General features: G+C 44.5%; 1 protein-coding gene and 1 long non-coding RNA gene across 2 annotated transcripts in view; one reads left to right on the forward strand and one right to left on the reverse strand.

Moving 5' to 3' along the window:
• NGEF (neuronal guanine nucleotide exchange factor) overlaps positions 1-15,056 on the forward strand; it is an 850,900-nt gene that overhangs the window by 107,137 nt on the left and 728,707 nt on the right. The gene's annotated exons all lie outside the window — the stretch shown is intronic.
• Positions 1-15,056, reverse strand: part of LOC138265762 (uncharacterized) — a 59,432-nt gene that overhangs the window by 28,554 nt on the left and 15,822 nt on the right. Inside the window, exon 2 of the long non-coding RNA XR_011199415.1 lies at positions 1,420-1,558. This is a non-coding gene — a long non-coding RNA (uncharacterized lncRNA). The remainder of the gene's footprint in view (positions 1-1,419; positions 1,559-15,056) is intronic.

Genomic DNA, 15,056 nt, shown 5'->3' on the forward strand with positions numbered 1-15,056 from the left:
TTGCAGCCATAGGCACCCTGGCCAAGTAGGGACCACAATCCTAGTCCGGGTAAATCATAGACATGACCTAAATTAACCTGTGCTCATCCTGTGGTAGCTTGGCACAGAGAAGGCAGGCTTAATCTAGAAGGCAATGTGTAAAGAATTTGTTCAACACACATTCAGTAACCACAGTGAAAACACCAGAAAAAGACTCCACACAGTTGCGAAAGTATAGATGATTTATCTGAGTAAATCAAGACGAAATTGACAAAAATCTAATTGGTAAATCAAGGGTTGTGCAATTGGAAATAAATTAAGTCAAAAAGCAGTTTCAAACTAAAACGGCAAAAATCCAATCAGTACTTCTGAGTTAATCTCTACCTAGACTCCTCAAGATAGTAGAAGAGTGATTAATCCTGAGAGATCCACGCTAGTGGCGATAGCATGTGGAAAAGCATCTTTGCCGAGCCCCACGCTACTTAGAGATAAAGTAAAGTGCTCCGATGGTATTGGTGTCCTAGGAAACAAGAATTTCGTCTCTCTCTCTACGGGGGTTAAGGTAACTCCTTTAGTCGCCTGCTGCCTCCCTTGCAGAAATGGAGAGGCCGGAGTGCCAGAATACCTTTCAAAGTATGAGATGCAGGCAGGTTTCATGACCAGGGATTCACTGTAATGTTGGCTGTACCTGTGAGCTTCTATGTGAAGATCTACGGTGGTGGGCCTCACACACTGGGCCTGCCTCTCTCGTGCGTGGCTGCCTGGGCTGCAGGCAGAGCAGACAACTGTAGTCTGGGGTGCTGGCTGCCTTGCGCAGAGAGCCCCACCACTGGATTGAGTCATGCTGATGCACAACTCTCTCTGAGGTAGGCGTGACGAAAGGCAAGGAAATGTAGGGCGGTCCCTCAGCTTCAGGGAGAGGACCCGGCAGGTGCGCACCCAGTGCATTGGCAGTATTTAGGTAATTAGATGCGGCCCGTGTGCAATCTTGGAACCCCAGCGTTTTCTTGCTGTGTCACTGCAGCAACCCTGACCCCGGGGAGAGATACTCCCTCCTGGTCTCAGTGAAACGGGGACATTCAAGCCAAGCACATGGCCCGAGGTCAGGGTTGCAATAGCAGATATCACAAGGGGAGCACCGGGCTCAGTCTCCCAGCGGAGTGAAGCCCAGATGGTGATTTAACTGGGTGACTAGATCTTCGATGTCCCAGAGACCCATAGCAGATCCAGAGGCAAGTGAGTAAGCCTTTGAGGTCACTCTTGGGATAGTTCTTGGTTCCTTGTTGCAGGGCAGAGGTCAGCAGGCACCATGGCAGGTCAGCAAAGCAGGTCAGTATTTCCTTGAAACAGTCAGACACAGCAAAGTGGTAATCCTTCAACACAGCAGCCTATACTCCAGCAGGGTTCTGTTTAGGTCTAGAAGTGCATGTCACGACTTACGCGTTGCTTGAGCCTGGAGTCCGCTGAACGAGTGACGAGGTTCTTGTTCTTCAATGTTCTGCCTTGGCCCAGGTAGGGGCGACTCTTTCTGGTAGCCACGGTGCTGCAGGCGATAGGAACGCCAAGGGCAGTTTGTGTCCTTCAGAAGTAGTGCCAGAGGGAAAAAAAACCACAAAAGGGGAAAAAAACTCAAAAAGGAAAATCCTGGAACAAGAGCAAAAATCAATACTTCGAATACAAGACCAAAAAGGAACAGGGAAAACACTGGAACAAAAAGCGTAACCAGTATCTGACACAAGGGAGAAGTGTTGCAGCGCAAGGAGGAAAGGAATCACAGCCCTTAAATACCCATAGAACAGGAAGCGACCAGCAGGAAGTGCAAGGACACCATATTGTATAGGGAAAAATACATAGAAAGTAATGGACAAGGAACCATAGTGAGTAGGGAGCCAATGCATGCTGGGAAGAGAGGGGATTCATGGGAAAAAGGAAAAACATAAAGGGAAGAGCAAACGAGGGCGACAGTAAAGAAGGACAAAATAGCAGGTGAGTGTGGGAGAGGTTATTTGTGCATGGAGGCGCACCACGCTAAACAGAAACGAGGCCCCGTGCTCAATTTGGGGCCTCGAATACTACAGGAGATGAAGGGGGCGTGGCGCGTGTCAACGACGCGCGCCGGGGCTCAAGCCGAATGTTCGGCTCGCGCCGTGCACCGCAGTGCGACAGTGTACTAATTTGAGTGGGTCAGAGGCCCAGTACTTTTACTAGAAAGTGCCTTTGATGTGGGTGTGACTTCAAAACGTTTCGGTAAAGTGCAAAAGCCCCCCCTTTCGGCTCAGCCCTGGCTCCAGACTATCAGCGGGTGGTAATCAGCACCATTGTGTGGGCTCTGGTCACTACTCTTTGACTTGTATGCATCGGTATGCAGATGAATGCAAATGCAGTGCCGTATCCTGTGTTGTGAGTGTCTGCAGGGAATGCAGAAGTGTAGCTATCACCTAGTCCTGTCAGACATGTATTGGTGACAGGCTGTAGGCACACAGGGCAGTGAGAACAGAGAAATGGCCACTTTCTAAAAGAGTATTTCTAGAATATAAATAATAAATCCGCCTGTACCAGTAAAGAGGATTTATCATTACCATTCTAATGATACTAAACATAATTCAGCTACTCCTTTCAGATCATAAATTACAGTTCAAACATATTCTAAGGAATTCCCAATGCTGGCCTATGAGATGGGCAGGCCTCACAGTAATGAAAAACGATTTTGGCAGTTTTTCATTACCAGGATATGAAAAACTTAAAGCACACATCCTGGCTTTTACCTGCATTGCACTAGCCCTATGGGCAGACCTACATGCAAGAAATGGGGAGTTTAAGGCTTGATAAGGGGTTTTGAATGACAAGTCGAGGCGGCAGTGAGACTGCACACACAGTCTCTGTGGTGGAAAGCCCGAAACATGTTAACAGAGCTAGTTAAGTGGGTGGTACAATCAGTGCTGCAGGCCCACTAGTAACATTTAATTTACAGACCCTGGGTATATGGTATACCATTTTATAAAGGACTTACATGTAAATTAAATATGCCAATTATGGATAGACCAATGTTACATTGTTTTAGGGGAGAAGCACACGTACGTAAGCACTGGGTAGCAGTCTTAAGGCCAGCAAAAAGGTACAGCAAAAAAGGAGGTAAAGGCAGAAAATTCTGGGTTAAGCCCACCCTAAGGATGCCAGGTCATAAAAGAAAACAAAGAACAAAGTGCCTCTGTGATTGAGTAGATGTTGAGTCACAAGGACATACCATGAGATCTTTATCACAGTATGTCTGTGGCGGGTAGGAAACTAACAGCTGGGCCATGTTAAGACAAAATCTGACCACAACTATATCTGTATACAGGGGATGATATAAAGGTATGGTTCCATGCAGTTTGTCATCATTAATGGTTCATATACACCCACCATCCTTTTGCCACTCCATCTCATCGCCTTTGCTTACCATGGGAGCAAACAGTTAATTTTTGGCAAGTACTTTAAAGCGCATTTCTAAATTCTGTGGATTAACAAAAAAAATCATCACGTCCAATTGAGTACAGTTAGGTCTTCAAATACCATAGCCACTGAATGTTACACGCTTTAGCTAAGTTCAAGCAGTCTGTGATCACTACTTGATTAAGTATTGCTTCAGATCAACTCCTGGCTGATATCCATAACAGTATCAGGGCTATCTTAATAGTGCCCCCCAGCCTTTTAAGCCTAACTCCTCGTGGCATATAGTAGCAAGTACACTCCCAGGTAATCAAAGGAGTTATCACAGTTTTCGTAACTGTCAGTTCATAAAGACCACAGATACCAGCTCCATATGTGCCTGACGAAATACATTTAGCTTTATATATATTAATTATTACTTCAAGAGGAGTGGATCCCAGTTTCTTTGCAAACATACATATGGATGCCCTGTTTTCCTTAAATTGTGTTCACGTCACTTGTATTTAGATGTTTCCACATGCATTTATTGTCAAAGGCTATCCCTAGATATGTGAAGGTCGGTATAGTTTGCAATTTGGTACCACTTATCTGAAATGGGCTCATTTTACTCTTAGGTCATCCACATGTCATTGTAATAGATTTTGGCTTATTCGTTTGTAGCCCCAAGCTTTCCATAAACTCCACAATAATCTACATACATGAGGACTGGGAATGATTTTGTTCCAGCCCTTGAGGGATCAGTCTCTACCTCTAGGAGGTATGTCTTCATGTCATTAATATAAAAGCTGAACAAAAAGGGTGGAGTACACAGCCTTGTCTTACACCCCTCTGCATCTTAATGGGAGGAATACATTCTCCTTTGGGCCAGTATCTAACATTTCCCACTATATCCTCATGTTAGTTAAATAATGTGCATACCATTCTTGGATCAGCGCCTATAGCCAGCATTGTCGTCCATTTTCTGCCTCTGTTGACATTGTTGAATGCTGAACTAAGGTCCATGGATGCGAGGTATAAGCACCCGCCCTTAATGAGAACATACTTGCTAATCATGAGGTGGAGATTCAGACACTGTTCTGTAGTTCCCAACCCTCATGTGAATCCATATTGTGCCGGTGTTAAAATGCCATCCTCAACTGCCCAGGTCTCTAAACCATCCAACAGTGTCCTGCCCAGCACTTTTTCATTTGAAACAATACGTGATATCTGGTGATAGCAACAAGCATCACCGTGTCCTCTTATTTTAAAGATCTTGACGATAACCAGGACATAGCAGGATCATAGGCCTTTGGACTATTCAATACATTTGCTAAGAGTAGGGCACAAGGACCGGTGTTACATTTGAAGAGATCTATTGGGACCCCATCCTGAACTGGGGCTTTATTGCTGGGGCACTGTTTCACTGCCAAGGTGACCTCTTCTAATGAGGTTGTCAGATGTTCTCCTTCCCCTGGGGAGAGGATACTCTCCATTCATACTTCCTAGGTGTTTTGGTTCAAAGGCCTTGGTAAAGTGTGTCACCCATGTAGAGAACTGTATAGTTACATCAGTACTGGTGTTATGTCAGTTTACAAATATGGTGCATTCACCACTTTCCAAAACAGGGACACATCATTAGTGACACTTGCCTTCTCTAGTTGTTCCCATGCCTCCTTTATTATTGTTTCCTTTCTTGCCCTAATCATGGCACTGTAGTGGTGTCTGCAATATAGCACTTCATCGGGAACCCTGGGTATCTTTTTCAGGGCACTTTTTAAGAGACTACATGCTTTAGAGCAAGCTCCATCAAACCATTCTTTGCCCTTGCTACGGCAGGCCTCGGAGGGCTGTTAACAGATCTGCAGCACATTTGCATAATTCGATATAGGCTTCCAGTGTGTCTGGTGGTCTAGCTTCGCAGTCAAGACATACCATGAGATGTTTCATAATATCTCCAACCAAGACTCTTACCATTTCGCCCAAATCAGTATCTGCCCATATGGCAAATATCTCTATTTTTGTATATTCGATTGAAGGACTAGTATGTAATTGTTGTAATGAAGACTGTCCCAAGAATAGGTTAAGAGCTAAGGGGCTATAGTCACTCATGCCGCATGGTCACTCATGTTGCAGTGGAGGATGGTGAAGTGGGATGCTTTCCCCCTAACCTTTTGGATAAGGCGTTGAATCAATCATACTGCCACCTCCCTTCCCAGTGAAAGTCATTTGGCTGGAAACTTCCTTACCTGCCAGATCTACAGCAAGAACCAAATTTTGCCTCACCAACATTCTATTTGGCGCCTCGCCACTTGGGTTATGTTCGAAATACGAGTGATCAGCTGCATCTTTGTCCCAGAAACCACACGCAGTATTACTAACAAGCATTTGCAATGCAATGGGTCTCACATTTGCTCGAGTTAGAGCTATTAGCGTTGTAAATTCCTAACTGGACTTTTCTTGTCACACAAACTGGAAATAAAAAGTAAAACAGTTGACCTAAGCGAGCCAACTCAAAGCTCCACTGTCACCATGAGCGTGAGCGCGAAGGAGACACGCAAAAGAAAAAAGAAGGTCACTCGCAGTCAAAGTTATCAGCAAGAGTGCAATTATTCATGCAACAGGGTTGATGGCCAAGGCGGTAACAAAACCGCCCCAAGGAGGGACAAACGTAAAGCATTTACCAACGAATACAAAGGATTTTTGAAAGGCAAGCCCATGAACGAGTGATGGTGATGAGTGCGGTAGGCGTGGTTAATGCCCAGATACATGCCAACACGTTGGAAAAGCAGCGCACTGCTGTGCTCAACCTATAAATGGGGCACAGTCGACAGTTTAAATCACCTCTCCATATTATGACAAAACTCCACTTTATCCTGCCTATTACATCACTTAGCACACAATCCAGAGAATCCACTATTGCCAGATTCCTGCAATTGAAGTTATTATGGTAAAAATCGTCAGGATTATAATGGGTTGTGAAACAAAAGATAAACAAATTACTTGAATATGACACGATTCTAAAAAAAACTTTAGACATCTTACAAGGCATTGCAACATTAATTAAGGTCAAAAGGCCACCACTGTTGAAGGGGAGGTGGATGGCAAAGTGGTTGGTTGATTCATTGGGTATAGGTTGCATATGTGCTTTTTTTTAATTGTTAGTGATGTTGAGAAGAAAAGGTCAAGGTTGTGGCCTTTGAAATGTGTTGGTTGTATGCCATGCAATTCCACATGCCTTGATGAGCTTGTTTTCTTTTGAGCTCGTGCTGTCTGTGTGGGAGGGAATTTATTCACTCATGAGGGTCATGTAGTCATGTGGGGTCAGCAAGATGGCAAAACGATGTGGGAATTCATCATGGACGCGATTGTTCTGCCCGAGAGGCTTGTATTTGGAGTTGAGAGTGATGGTCCGAGTTGCAGAGTAAGGGAAATTGCATGTCAGCAGCTCCATGGAGTGCAGTGTTACTTACTGGCCTAGGGTGCAGGACACTGGAGCTAAGGAACTTTGTAATACTTGTTTGAAGATTTACAGCAAAACATGCTCGATTGAGAGACCTGCAACTTGATCATGGGAACATAAGCCACCCAGAAACTCGAATCTCAAGCTGCTCCCCTTTGTGAGATGGAGAAACTGAAAGCAGCCTACAGGTACCCTGAAAATAGAATTTCTGTGCCAAGTATGACCAGGGTGCTTACATGTATGTCATGAACTGGGACCTTCAGGGAAACTGAGAAAGACATTGACATTTTTCTGGCATATGTTTTGTAACTCTTAATCTATTTGAGTTGGAAACAAAACATTTGTGCGGTGGGGGATCTTTATGGAGCAGATGATAGAATATTTGGTGAATATGGCAAATCCCTAACTGCTGATTTTAATATTCCTGCAAAATTACAGAATTCTGATAGCGTTGTATACTACCGTGTCTCTTTCATTGATTTACTGCTGCTCAAGTACATTTGGAAGACTATTCTTTCGAGGGCCCAAAGCAGACAATCCGCCTATCGGGTTTTCATGTATGTTTTGTAAACAATCAACATGGATGCTTCTGGAGAGTGTAGTTCTCTTTCTGGATGTATACACCTTGAAGGAATCTCCTAGTGGTTTCTTCTTCAGGCAATTACAGAACACACACACAATTTAAAAAGAGTCTGTGTGGAAAATCCGAGGATTTGTCTCATTTTCTTAATGTGATGCTAGCCTGTCAGTTGCGTTTTGGACCTTGTGTGGTTTCAGTTATCCTTTTGGGAATTCCCCCATACATAGCTTTGCATAGTCAGGTCTGGAATGTATTAAGGCTCCTATTGAGAGGTGGCATGTTTCTGTGAGCAGCGGGGGATGCAGAGCATTTTCCTAGGCTGAAATAAGTCAGCTTTAAAGATCTGCTCAGTCATTTGTAGCAATGAAAAGACTTACTGCTGAATTACCTATAATACGTTATCTTTAGTTAGGGGTGTTTTGAGATCCCTAAACAAAGGTTAGTGTGCAAACTGTGACTCATTAACATGTTTGAATTTATGAGAGCCCAGTATTACTAATTCAGTTTATCAAATAACAGACAGCTGTCTGTCATCATTTCATGATGAATTATAGTACGGATTCTTTCTCCTTTTCTTCAGTAGAAAAGGCTCCCACGTGTACATGCTCTGAGTTTCCTCGGTGTGAGAGAGTAGATCAAATCAAGGAGCTGGCTGATGAGCAAGGTAGGCTAGATGACACTAAATTGGGCAATAGGGTGGACCCTTGAGGGGTTCTGTGTGCCTTCTACGTGTAATGAGCAACACACTCAAACGTTGATCCTTGTAGATTCAAAGGGGTGAAGACTAGCTAAGTGCTTGAGTCTGCACTGTGTCGTGAACAACAGTCGCTTGTGTAGAGCGGGGCTGACTGAGCCACCTAGTGGTATCCACAATGATTATATATGTGGAGAACGCACTTGTTCTGTTCACTGAAGATTTATGCACTGTCTGTTGGTTATTCTGGGAATGAGAGTGAATTTTAGAATGCTGTGCCCGACAAACACAGCACTATTTTCAAGCAATCACTATGGTCCAGTTTGTCAGTTGCGGTGGCTGGGTACAGCATATCATTATTATTGATAATTAATCAATTTTAGAAATGTATTCCTCAAATTTAGTGAGGAAAAGAACCTCTGCTGTCCCATGCCCCGCAGCTGGATTATGCAACTGTATGTATGTATGAGATATTTTTGTAGCGCACATGGCAGTAGACCTGTGTAGAGGATCAAATGCAAAGATACAGTCCAACATGATTAGATCGTAGCTGGTTCTAAGAGTGAGAGGGACTGTTGCTAAACCATCATGTTGTGTTCTCTAAAAGGGCACGTCTTCAGCTCTTTCGTTATAAAAAGTAGGGTTGATCGATTTGAGGATGTTGGTCCAGATATTAGGTGCCTAGATGAAGGAGGGCAGTTACTTTGTTTTTTTGTTTTTGTGTTTTGCCCATCTGCATCCAATGTCAATCTTGTCTCTCTGGATACAGCAGAAATTACCACCACTGTAAGTAATGATTGTGGGGACTGCAGTGTTTTTTCAGATGTTTTCTGGAATAATATACACCATGTTCCCGAATATATTTCAGAACTATGTCAACCGAAATCTAAAAGGGCTTAACAATAAGAAATAAAAAGAAAATCTATGAATCATAAATTTAGTTGGACTGCGAGCCCTCCAGCAACTGTTAAAAAAAGCGAGGAGTCTAGATAAAAACAAGTCATAGACATGTACTTCCTTAAGGCAGTTAGCATGAGCAAGAAATCAATGGCCGCAGTGGTTATAGCCACACTAATGCGAATACACTTTTTTTTTCATTCACAGGTATGAGTAGAAATACTAAAAAAAAATGTAGAAATCTACAGAAATTTTACAGTTTTTTCTGCGGGGAAAAAATATAAAAACTCCATGGAAATCCGCGGAAATGAAATTGCAAATTCTAAATGTATATTAATGTTGACAATGTGGGTTACATTTAGTTTTGCTGAAATGTTTGGAGGCGTTGTCTTATTTGCTTCTTGCTTCTATAATTCACATTGTGTATTTCTGTACGATTTAACAAAACTGCAGGCAGTTAATGCTGGTGCACGATTATGACAATAATGACTTTCATGCATTGCCTTCCCATGTGCGGTGTGGTATAGCTACTCCCTCCGGTGTGCGTATAATGTGCTGTGATATACCTCTCTCAGTGTGAGCCATGTACTGAGTTATTGAGAGGCACCTCATGGGCGAGTGCCCATGCTGTGAAATGATTCATGCCCATTAAGGATGTGCATTGGGCAGTCAACACCCCTAGGAAGGTGTATGCCATATGCAGTTTCATGATAATGCCCCTCAGGTGTGTGTGCCAGTTACTGTGGTGGAGATACTGTCCCGAGCACACTCCGATGTCTGCCGGTGCTTAAAAGGGATAAACCCCACCTTACGTGTACCACATCTGTAAACAGGATAATGCCATCTTCAGATGCTGACACTGTGGTGCAGTAGGGACTGTGTCTTTGAGTGCGTTTCACATCCTACCCTAAAGTAGGACCCTTCTCAGGATTGTGGCATATGCAGAGATGTGAGTAATTCCTCGTTTAGCTGTGTGCACTGTGCTGTGTGACCCAATGATACGTGAAAACATAATACCCCTGAACTGTATGCCACGTGCCGTGGTTTTACAGTGCCACACTGCTTGTGTACCATATGCTATACGGTAATCCTTATGCCAGCATTGTGACATGGCTGTGATAAGACAATGCCCTCTTCTTTGCCACCTGCTTTGATAGAAAAAGACCCTCTCACGTGAGTGTCAAATGTTTTAAAGAGCTTTCTTTTCTCAGTACTTACTGAGACATCAGAGTGCTGTTTAGATTTCGAGACAGGAGCGTTTTGCGGATACCCTTGTCTTGTTTCATTGACTTGTAGCAATGCTCTAGAGATCCCAGGAAATTGTGTTTTTAAGGTCAAACCTACCAAACAGCGCATGCGTCAACGTTTCAAAATGTGCTGTTATGAGAATCCAAAGGCAGGCCGTAGAGAAGTCAGAGAGCACTCCTTACCAGGCGACGATGCAGATGTGGACCCTGGCGCGTGGAAGGTTTTCCATAGTTTGAGGGACGCAGAAGTTGTAAGTGAGGTTCATAAATATGAAAGTGAGAAGATACGTTATTGTGTAAATTTAAATTCATTACAATAAAACAAGAGATGAAACATATTATAAAAGTACCTACCTAGAGCCACCAAGGAAAACTAAGATCTCATTTGGAGATCGCAAACAGCATGGGTAAAATTGCGTGTAAGATTAAAACATTTGAAAAAAACTGATTTGACACCTCGGTACCCTTTTAGCTGTGGTTATCAGCAGTTTTAAGTCTGTGGTGCAGTGTGTCTAGACATTTCATCAGTTTTCCAATCGGGCCATTAGAGTGTAATGTAACGCCCAGGTTGCTTCCCCTGTTCTCAATGAGGACTCTCTAAATGTTGGTAGTAAATACATACTTCGATATCACGCAGACCAGGGCACATAGATAGAATGGGCTCTAAGGTCTCATCATAGTTATGGCACAACCTGCAGGAAGAGCATGGATGGCAGATGCTGATGTATTGGGAGGCTGTGATGCCTCTCTCAACAAAGTCTAGTGGCCTCTGTATTCCTAATGTAATTCAAACAGAGTTGCTGATCGAGTTTGTCATCTGTATTGCAATAACAATGCTGATCGTAAACAATGAAACAAGGGAGTAAGGTAGAACATTGTGATAACACACAGTAGACCAGCCAGTAGGGGTCATTAGATTATCATGACTGTCTAAATAAAAGCTTGTGCTATGATAGGGGAAAGCTGCTGCCAAGAGGGGATCAGCCCATCCCACACCTTGACCTCTATGCTGTCTTTGTCCCAGAGGGAGTGCTCAGAGTTTTCACCAGAGCAGTCACCGGGAGAGTGTCCCTGTCTTGTGCCACTTTGCACCAGATCCTACTTTATTGTGATGCATCCAGCATCCCATGTGAGGCATAACCAGTCTCGACTTCACTGGTGGGATTTTAAAACTCTAACGCTGCAGCTGAGCTGATTGGCTTTGAGCTGCTGCCCAATTGCCAGGCACTGTGAATATATGTAGAGACACGGGCCCTAAGGCAGTCCTTCCTGAATGTGGAGCTGTGGAATGCCCGTGATTTCTTCACTACCCATGTGAAGTTCCGCTGACCTGAACAATATTGCCAGGAGTCTAGAGAATTCTAACCCGAGTGCCTGGAAGCATGCTACCCATCATCAGCAACAACAGCATATTGCACAAAAAGCTACCTTACGGTTGTATGTGAGCCAAGTACTGACTGTGCCTGCAAGCTTACTCATCCTGTGCCATCAGCTAAATTTTTTCAACTTTGTTGGATCCCTCTGTCTCTTCGTCTTCCCAGTACAGATTAGCACCCATCTGGCAGAGCATTGAGTGAGGTTCCACCACCATTACTGGTCTGTGCTGGAAAAACTGTACCCAAGATACATTGAGGTCTTTGCTGTGCAAAGTCCAGTGGCCTGTGGCATGCAGTTTTCCAAGAGTTAGAGCGCTGTCTGACCCCATCTTTGCAAGATCGATCCTTCCTGGACTAGTACCCGTTAATCCGAGATCACGAGTCCTTACAGTCTTTCATTGTTCAGCCGTTCACTGCTTTCACAGTAGCTCTCAAACCCCAGCTGACACCATTCAGCCAAACAACATTCTAGAAGGCCTGCTGCTGGTGATTAGTAGCTATGCAGAACTGGGCAGACAGTTGGGTTTTTTCTCTCCATTGGTAGGTCCCTTAGAGGTACTCTGACAACAGTAACAATTGCACGGGGTGACAAAGGAGGTTTACAGCCAATGGGTAAAATAGCGCAGCAGTTCCACAATCTGTGAAATTAATAAAAGTGTTGTTGAAATCGCCCTCAGGTTAGCTTTACTGTAATGTGTTTCTGGTCTTAACTGTACGTGTGATCGCCGTAAGCCAGTGATCGCCAGCAGGACAAAGGAAGTTATATGAGCTGAGTATTGTATTAAACTGTTTCTACTCTCGGCTTTCACATTCCGTTCCACAAGCTAGACCTTGAGTGCTGGAACAAGGAGGCTTGGATGCCCAGGTTTACATAGCAAATCACCCTGCCACCTGGTGAGTAGGGGAACACGGAAACTCACCTTTGATGAAGCTGGGTGGTCCTGCAACTTCAGAAGTCTGGGAAAAGGTCTGGCCTCTGACTTGCAGGGTTTGCCTCGCTGTTCATGTGATTCATACAATGTTTTCCTTAGCTTTGATGATAGCGCCACTGTAAGGGCAGGTCCTGTCTGGCTAATATTTTTTTCTTTGTCAGAGACGTTCTCTTCAGGGAAGTGAGCATACAAGTAAACTATTTGTTGGCAGCTTTTGCTGAAGTTTTCTGGTTCTTCAATTGCAGGGTTGCAATCAGGTGCATTGTATTTGAAATATTTTCACAGAACCAATTTAAAAATATGGTCTGGAGTACCACGTGTTTTGAGGGCAAATCAAACCATTTGAAACTTGAGCCTGAATTGATCTTGGTCTCTGAGGGGTCTTTGGGTGGACACACTTAGGATTTACGACTTTTTTGGCCAATGGATCTGGGGTCAAGATGAATGAGTTATATGAATAGGACAATGGTATGATGTCCATGTTGAAGGTTGGGTTCCATACGAAAGTTGGTAAACATGTCTAACCTTCTGCATGGCGATATCGACCAGTTGGGTATAGGTATGAGTTGGGTAGATACAACAGGCTCCATGTTTTTGACTATATGCATGGCCTATTTGTTCTCACTCTTTGCCACCCAGAGGCTCAGTTGTTATAGGAGCATGCACACCTCTGTTGTGCCCACGTGATGAGATAAGGAGGCCCACTTTCACTTGTGTGCTCATATGCTGGGATAAGAAGCGTCTCTCACTGGTGTGCACATCATGTATAGATCAGATGAACTTTCTCTTCCGGACAGTTTTCTTTCTGACGCCCATACCAAGGGGGTTGCCAAAACTGCTTCTTTAGCAAGGAATGCAGCACACCCTCAGCAACAAATCGACATCCCGGAGGCATGTCTATTGTCTTAGGGAGCTGGGTAGAAAACATGCAGGTATGGGGCTCCAGACAGTTGTGATATTAGGCTGTAGTCCCCACTGGTCTACTTTTGATTCTTATCCATGGCTTTCAGTGGCATGAGTTCTTTTGACCGTGGATGATGAGGCCCAAGGGCTCACTCCACGATTAAGTTCTATAAAGCACCTGCTGCAGCGAAGTGGCGTAGCGAAACTGGAGCCCCCCCTGCAAAGAACATGGATGCCCCCCCAATGGACTCACTCAGGAGCCCTCAGGCCGGGTGCTGTGCTGAGGGACACTCTACAGCCCAGGGGCAACCCCGAACCGCGGGGGCCTTTGTTACGCCACTGCTGCAGTGTAGAGCTTGAGGGTGTCAGGCCTTTGACGTCCCATCCCTCCTCCCATCTGTAATGTTTCACGGGTGAAGAACATTGAGTAAAGCATCGGTAGCATACCTTCCTGCTTTAAATACAAACATATCTTATGAAAGTTGCCACTGTCAAGGCAGGATGATAGAAAACAAGCAGCCCGAGGTCCCTGCTGCACACGTCACTTGTTCTACAATGAAAAATGACACCCAGAGTGATAAAACGTTTCAAATGCACAGTGTGCTTGAGCAATCCTTTTTTATTGACTCTGTGTGACCCAGGGGCTCCATAGTGGTGGGAGTAAACTCCCATAACAATTAGCACTGGTGGGATTTGAACTCTTGTAACGGGGCATATTGTAATGCTGCATTATGCGGGCACTACAAGGATCCCCAACTATGCCCCCCCACCTGTGAGAAGAATCAGAGGACCTTACCATGCCATCCGACGAAGCACTATGGATTATCCCTGCAAAGCCAAGAGTGCAACTCACCTCTGGCAGCTGCTACACACATCTGTGACACCTGATTTCGGGACGCTCCAGGGGACTCAAGTAGTGCAATCCTCAGGAGCAGGTAAGACTGACGGCAGTGCTGAAGTGCCATGGGGAACTTTGTCTGCCTCATATTGCTTTAAGCGCTGGAACACCTTTAACTTTGAAAGAGTCAGAGTGGGACTCCTGAGACTTGGGCTAGTAGTGGGGCCCCACCTGAATGTCGCCTATCATGAATGGGGAGTAACCACTACCATTAAAGAGAGGGAAGAGGGATTCAGGGACCTTCTTATCGGACACTATAGTACTGACCTCTGGGAATTTTGTGTGTTATTTGTTTATGCAGTATTTTACTTTATGGTCGTATATACCTTTTTTTCATAAAAGCAATTATTTGACTGGGCAAACATTTATTGCAGCTTTTGAATGTATTTGGACTTGTGAGCCTGTTTTCACCCCCTGCATTGGCCTCCCCTTCTGTGAAGCCTTAAACTGCTCAACTCACATACTACTGGGTGTCAAGTGCTAAAGGGGTACTTGACCCATTTGCTCAGGACCCACAGTAAGACGTGGACAAAGGCATCAGGAGTGAAAGCCTTCAAAACCCATGGTTGGGCCCAATAGCTCCTGGTTGCCCCGTGGTCCTCTGACAGGGGTTTGGACAAATTACCTCATGAGGTGGGGTGCCTGATGTTTAGTAGTTTTGGATGCAGGTATGGCATTGGCC

This window comes from Pleurodeles waltl, chromosome 11, assembly GCF_031143425.1.
Source record: "Pleurodeles waltl isolate 20211129_DDA chromosome 11, aPleWal1.hap1.20221129, whole genome shotgun sequence".
Taxonomy (NCBI): Eukaryota; Metazoa; Chordata; class Amphibia; order Caudata; family Salamandridae; genus Pleurodeles; species Pleurodeles waltl.